The sequence below is a fragment of the Marmota marmota genome, unplaced genomic scaffold (assembly GCF_001458135.2).
Source record: "Marmota marmota marmota unplaced genomic scaffold, marMar, whole genome shotgun sequence".
In the NCBI taxonomy this organism is placed as follows: domain Eukaryota; kingdom Metazoa; phylum Chordata; class Mammalia; order Rodentia; family Sciuridae; genus Marmota; species Marmota marmota.
The window spans coordinates 19,222,656-19,228,723 of record NW_026000185.1 but is presented as its reverse complement, the minus strand read 5'-3'; the positions used below and the strand labels follow the sequence as shown (position 1 = coordinate 19,228,723).

Sequence of the window (6,068 nt, the reverse complement as noted above, 5' to 3'; positions counted from 1 at the left end):
AAAAAAAAAAAAAAAAAAAAAAAAAGTACAAAGGGCCAGGGATGGGGATGTAGCTCAGCCCAGCACCCAAAATAAATAAATAATTTTAATTAATTAAAAGAAAGAACATTGGGATTTTTATAGGGATTGCATTAAATTCACAGAGTGCTGTAAACCTGAAGATCGCCATCTCAATGATGTTACGCCTTCCACTTCACCAAAAATTTACTTGGGTCTTTCTTCTTTGATTTTTTTTCAGTAACGTTTCTTGCAACTCCTTAGTTCTATCTGTCCCCAGGGGTTTTATTGCTCTTGATGCTGTTGTGATGGAAAGTTCTTCCTTGCCTCCTGGGGCCGGGCTGCTCCTCGCTGGTGCCTTGAGACCCCGTGCGTTTCTGCAGGTTAATTTCTATCCTTCCACTTGGCCCAAGTTGTGTTTTGGTTCTAGTCATTTCTTTGCCGATTCTTGAGGATCTTCTCTATTTAGGATCACATCGTCTGTCAATTGAGGTCGTGTTTCTTCTTCCTTTCTACTTGGAAGCTTTTTATAGCTGCCTCTTGCTGATCTGTTGGGGTTTGAACTCTGGGTATCATGTTGAGGAGCGTTGGCCAAGAGGGCACCATTCTCGTTCCCAGTCTTAGGGGAACATCTTCCATTTTTCATCCGCTGTGAGGTTTCATATCTGACCCTTGTCGAATTGAAGGAATTCCCTTGGATTCCTATTTTGCTGAGGGTTTCAGTCCTGCAAGGGCATTGAATTTTGTCAGATGCTTTTCTGCATCAATATAAATGATCACGTGGTGTTTGTCCCTTTATTCTGTGAATATGGGGTACCGTGTGGCTTCACCTTATATTGAACTATCCTTGCATTCCTGAGGTTTGGTCCTGCTATATAAACTCTTCAAGGGGCCGTAGGACTCTGTTTTCTGGTATTTTGTTGAGGAATTTTTTGCATCTATGTTCCCAAGGGATGCTCATCTGTGACGTCCTTGTCTGGATTTGGTATCATAGAATGACTTAGGTAATATTTCCTCCTCTTGTGTTTTGTGGAAGAAATTAAAAAGGAATGAGGTTAATTCTTCTTGAAACGTTCCATAGAATTCATCCACGGACTTTTCTTGCCTGGGAGGTTTCGGGTTGGTAATTCAACTCTTATTTTGTGATATGTCTATTGGGGTTTTCTATTTCTTCATGAGTCAATTTTGGTAATTGGTTTTGGTGAGACTTTTAAAGTCTCCAGTGATTCCGTACTGTTTCTAGAAATTTGTCTGGTTCACTGAATTTGTTGGCATACGATTGTTCATCATCAGAGGATCCTTTTTGCTTCTGTAGAGTTGGTAGTAATGTCCCCACTTCTGTTTCTGATTACATGAAAGAAATCTTGCTTGTATTGAAGCTACCATCAATTTGTATTTCTGTTATATGCGGTTGAACCTATATTTGGTTGAACAGTCACAGATTCAGATTTAGGTATGGACGCAGATGCAGACATAGATCTGAATATATTCCTGACCCAAGAATAGATATAAATATATTTCTTCTCCTAAGGGGAAAGATCAAGCAGGGCAGACAAGTAACAATCTCTGTTGAATCCCAGAAAATAAAACATAACACATTTTATCGCTCAGGGATTTTTGTTTTGTTTCGTTTTTCTTCTGGTGCTGGGGACTGAACCCAGGGGTGCTTTCCCACTGACCCACATCCCCAGCCCTTTTTTTCTTTTTATTTAGAGACAGGGTCTCACTACTTTGTTGAGGCTGGCCTTGAGTTTGCAATCCTCCTGCCTCCGCCTCCTGAGCTGCTGGGATTACAAGCGTGTGCCCCTCAGGAACATTTAGCAACATTATTATTTCATTTGTGAATGTTAAAACCAAATCAAACAAGCTTGGCCCAAACGGCCATGTGCTGCGACAGAAATTGTTGGCCATAAATTTGACAGAAAAAAAAAAAAGTTAAGAGCCCAGGGAATGATTGCGACAAGCCAACGTGTCCATCAGGCTGAGGTCACGGCCGGCTCAGCCTGGGCAACCTGGAAATCCCTGGACAAGGGAAGGTGCTGATTGGCACATCTGCCAGGCTTCCTCCAGGGGTCCTGGGGCTGAGCCAGCTTGAGGTGCCAGTCTCTGGGGTTGGGGGAGGGAGTGAGGACTGGGGGACTGATCAGGGTCTTTGGGTTGGGAAAAAGAACCGCCAATCTTCTCCCGCCCCCTGCTGCTCACCAAGTTCGTCTCAGCTGACAGACAGACCTGCTTTTCCTTGTCAAGAGCTCAAATGCAGTGGTCAGGGAGACCCACCAAGCCTGGAGGTTCTAGTATTGTGATTAATAGCAGCATTTCAGGGGGTTCTGGTTTAGATATGGGGTGTCCTCCAAAAGCTCATGTGTGAGACAATGCAAGAAGGTTCAGAGGTGACGTGATTGGGTTGTGAGAGTCTTAACCTAAGCAGCATTAATCCCCTGGTAGGGATTAACTGGGTTGGTAACTGCAGGCAGAGAGCGTGTGGCTGGAGGAGGTGGGTCACTTGGGGTGATCTTGGGGGTCCGTGTTTTGTCCTTGGTGAAAGGACCAAGGTGGCCATGTCCTGAGCTTCCTCCCTCCACCACATGGGTACGCCATGATGTTCTGCCACATCTTGGACCCAGAGCAGTGGGATCAGCCATCTGGGGACGGAGACCTCTGAAACCGTGAGCCCCCCCCCCCCAATAAACTTCTCCTCCTCTAAAATTGTTCTTCTCAAGTTTTTTCGGTCACAGCAGTCACAAATCTAACTAAAACAGAAATTGGTATGGAGACGTTGTTGCTTTACCTGAACCTGACCCTGCGGTGTGGAAGCTCAGGGAGTTTTTGGGAATTTGTCCGAGGAAGTTTGAAAAGTTTAGAGATGAAAACTGGAAAGGCTCTCGGGTGTTGTAAGTGGAGCTTAGCGGGAAATTCAGCCGAGAGTCAAAGACCAGAACCTGATAGGACAGCAGACAATAAAGACTGTGCTCACGAGGTTTTAGAGGAGAAAGATCACTGTTGAAACTGGACCTCAGGGGATTCCACCTCTTGGGTCCCCTTCTTCCTCCGGGAGAAGTCTTTTCTGCTGTCCTTTAATAAACTTCTAATTTCTACTCTGAAAAAAAAAAAGAAAAGAAACTGGACCTCAGGCCGTCCACATTAGGTTCAGGCTAAGAACTTGCCTAAATATTGCCCAGGTCCTAAGACTTTGCACAAGGCTCAATGTAAAGGCGATGGGCTAATTGATCTGGCTGAGGAAATTTCAAGGCAACGCAGTCTTGGGGAGGCGGCATGGGTATTGCTGGTGGCTTTTAGCCAAGTTGATTGTGATCATCAGGAGCAGAAAGCAGAGCAGAAAAATTCGAAACACTTGGACTTGAAACATGGGAGTAAAACTGTGGCTAAAATTGTGGTTGTTAAAGACATTTTAGCCACGAAAGAGAAGCTGCTGAGTGCTTTACCCAGAAACAGTAGGGAAGATGGCTTGAGGGTACCTCATGTATTGGCCAGACCACACCTGTTTCAGACTCCAGGGTATGAAAGTTAAAATCCCTTTGAGAAGAGATCCTGAGGGCTCCCAGCTTACACAGTGGGCTTGGGCAGTTGCTTTGCCAGGTCCAGACCCCAGGTACTCCGAGACGTGGCTATTGCTGGAGGTGGAGGCAGAGTTTGGAGTCCACCAGGTGGGGTTGGTTCTGCAGAGTGCAGGACGCTGCAGAGTGAGGAGGTCAATGAGGCTTCCACCAAGATCCCAAAGGGAAGGCGGGGAAGGCAAAGTGCAGAATGGATGGAGTCCCTGTGGGCAGCCCCTGAGAGGTCCGTGCATGGAGACAAGAGGCTGAGAGAGGCCAAAAGAGACTAGAGCCAGCAAGATCCAGGGGCAAAGCTACACCAACCCTTGGGAGAGAACATGACCCTGTCCTGTGCCCCAGGTGCTGGATGTAGAGCTACAGGACCTGTTTGTCCAGCTGGATTTCAGTCCTTCTTTGGTCCCATCCCTTCTTTCTGTGTCTCCACCCCTCCATGGTGGAGTAGAAATAGTTACTTTGTACTTTTATATATTGGACATATGTAACTTCCTTTTTGATATTTTGTAGGGGCTCCCCTTGAGAGTTTGCCTTGAGTCTTGGGAGACTTTGGATTTGGACTTTTGGGCAATCCTATAACTGTTAGGACCCTGGGGACTCTTGGAAAGGGACTAAATGTACTTTGCTTTATGAGATGGGGATGAGCTTTTGGGGGGCCAGGGGAAGAATGCTATAGTTTAGATAGTAGATGCCCCCCCCCCAAAGCTGACGTGTGACACAAGGAGAGAAGGTTTAGAGGTGACGTGGTTGGGGTTATGACAGCCTTCACCTAATCGTGTATTAACTGGGTGGTGACAGCAGGCAGAGAGGGTGTGGCTGAGGAAGTGGGTCACTGGGTGTGCCCTTGGGGTATACACTTTGTCCTTGGTAAGAAGAGCTGTCTCCTCCTCTCTGCTTCCTGGTGGCCACGTCCTGAGCTACCTCCCTCCACCACGCTCTTCCACCATGATGCTCTGCCTCACCTTGGACCCAGAGCTGCGGAGTTGGCCATCTGGGGCCTGAGACCTCTGAAATGTTGAGCCCCCAAATAAACTTCTCCTCCTCTAAAATCGTTCTTGTCAGGTCTTTTGGTCAAAGCAGAAAAACCGGCTGGCGAAACCAATGAGCGTCCTTAATCCCCAAACCCCAAATCTGAAATGCTCCAGACTTGGGAACTTTTGGGGGGACCCCCATGATGGCCACCAAAGGAAAACTTCCTACCTGACCTCAGGGGAGGGGTCACAGTCAAAGTGCAGGGGCCCTAAAATACTGTATAGAATTACCTTCAGGTGAATATAGAACATAAATTAACTTTGTATTATGTCTCATTACCTACTTGCAAATATTCCACAATCCCATCCTTCCACCCTGATCTGAAATCTGGAACATCCCTGGTCTCAGGCAAATGAGACAAGGAGTTTCCTTTTGGCTTCAGCCAGTTTGGACCAGGTTGCTTTCCCTTATAGAAAACTGGTAGAAAAAGCAGACATTCCGCCATGTGGGTTGCAGCTATAGCAGTACTTAGAGGGCAATGCGTAGCCTTAAAACCCGGGTGTTAAGAAAGAAGAAAAGCTAAAAACAAAAAACAAAAAAACAAACAAAAAAGAAACCCACGTTTCAGACATCACTAAGTTAGAAAAGGACAGAAAAATAAACCCGGAGAAAGAAAGAGAAGGGAAATAATAAAGATTAGAGCCAAGAGAAAGAGGAAGGAAACCGACCACAGAGACGCTCCACCAAGCCCAGAGTCGGGTCTTTGGTGAGCCAGAATGGCGGGGGCGGGAGGGAACCGCCTCTTCGGGGAATGAGGAGGCCCCCTGTGGGTGGCAGGGAAAGAGGCATGAGACCCAGGAGGAAGCCAGAGCCGGGAGGGAAAGGCAGTGTCCAGAGCAAGGAGCCGGACCAACCTTGTCCCACGGCTGCTGGGAGCCACAGAAGGCTCTCAGGCGGGGAAGGGAGAGGCGGAGCCACAGGCCATCAGAAAGGACCGGGCACTTGCAGGGCCTGGGGATCAGCTGCAAAGAGGGACCAGGGCTAATTGAAAAGGGGACGCCAAGGAGCGTGCCCCCTTTGGTTTCCGGGAACTGGCAGCTGGCACAGGAGGAAACTGGCTGCATGTCACCTGCCACCTGCAGCTCCCCCAGCACAAGCTTGCTTTCCTGAGGGGCCTTGGACCCCCAGGTGATGTCTATGAGGCCTGGGGGCTGGGGGTGTAGTGTCCCCCTGTGCTGGACAGCCCGTGAATGGAGCGTGTCCACGGGAACCTGGGCACAGCTGGGCGGGGTCATTCTGGGGCGGGCAGCCGTCCTGTGCATGGCAGGTGGCTTCAGCGTCCCCTGGCATCTACTCCCAGATGTCTTTTCCCACCAAGCATGATCCTCAAGAGCCTCTCCTCACATTGCCTCATGTCCCTTGGGAGACAAAACCGTGCCAGGCTGTGGACCACAGAGGGGACATCTGAAGTGCTGTCCCCACCCCTTGGGGACATGTGAGGCCCTTCCTATTTTTGAGCCTCTGCACCCC

The 6,068-nt window shown here is 48.3% G+C and overlaps 1 long non-coding RNA gene across 2 annotated transcripts in view; it reads right to left on the bottom strand.

Moving 5' to 3' along the window:
* Positions 1-24: 24 nt before the first annotated feature.
* The window catches only part of LOC107146880, a 16,449-nt gene continuing 10,405 nt past the window's right edge, over positions 25-6,068 (bottom strand). The window contains exon 5 of one of the 2 annotated variants that reach the window (XR_001504082.2): positions 25-1,414. This is a non-coding gene — a long non-coding RNA (uncharacterized LOC107146880). Of the gene's footprint in view, positions 1,524-6,068 lie in introns of both variants that reach the window. The other variant, XR_007342697.1, reaches the window with a different exon arrangement.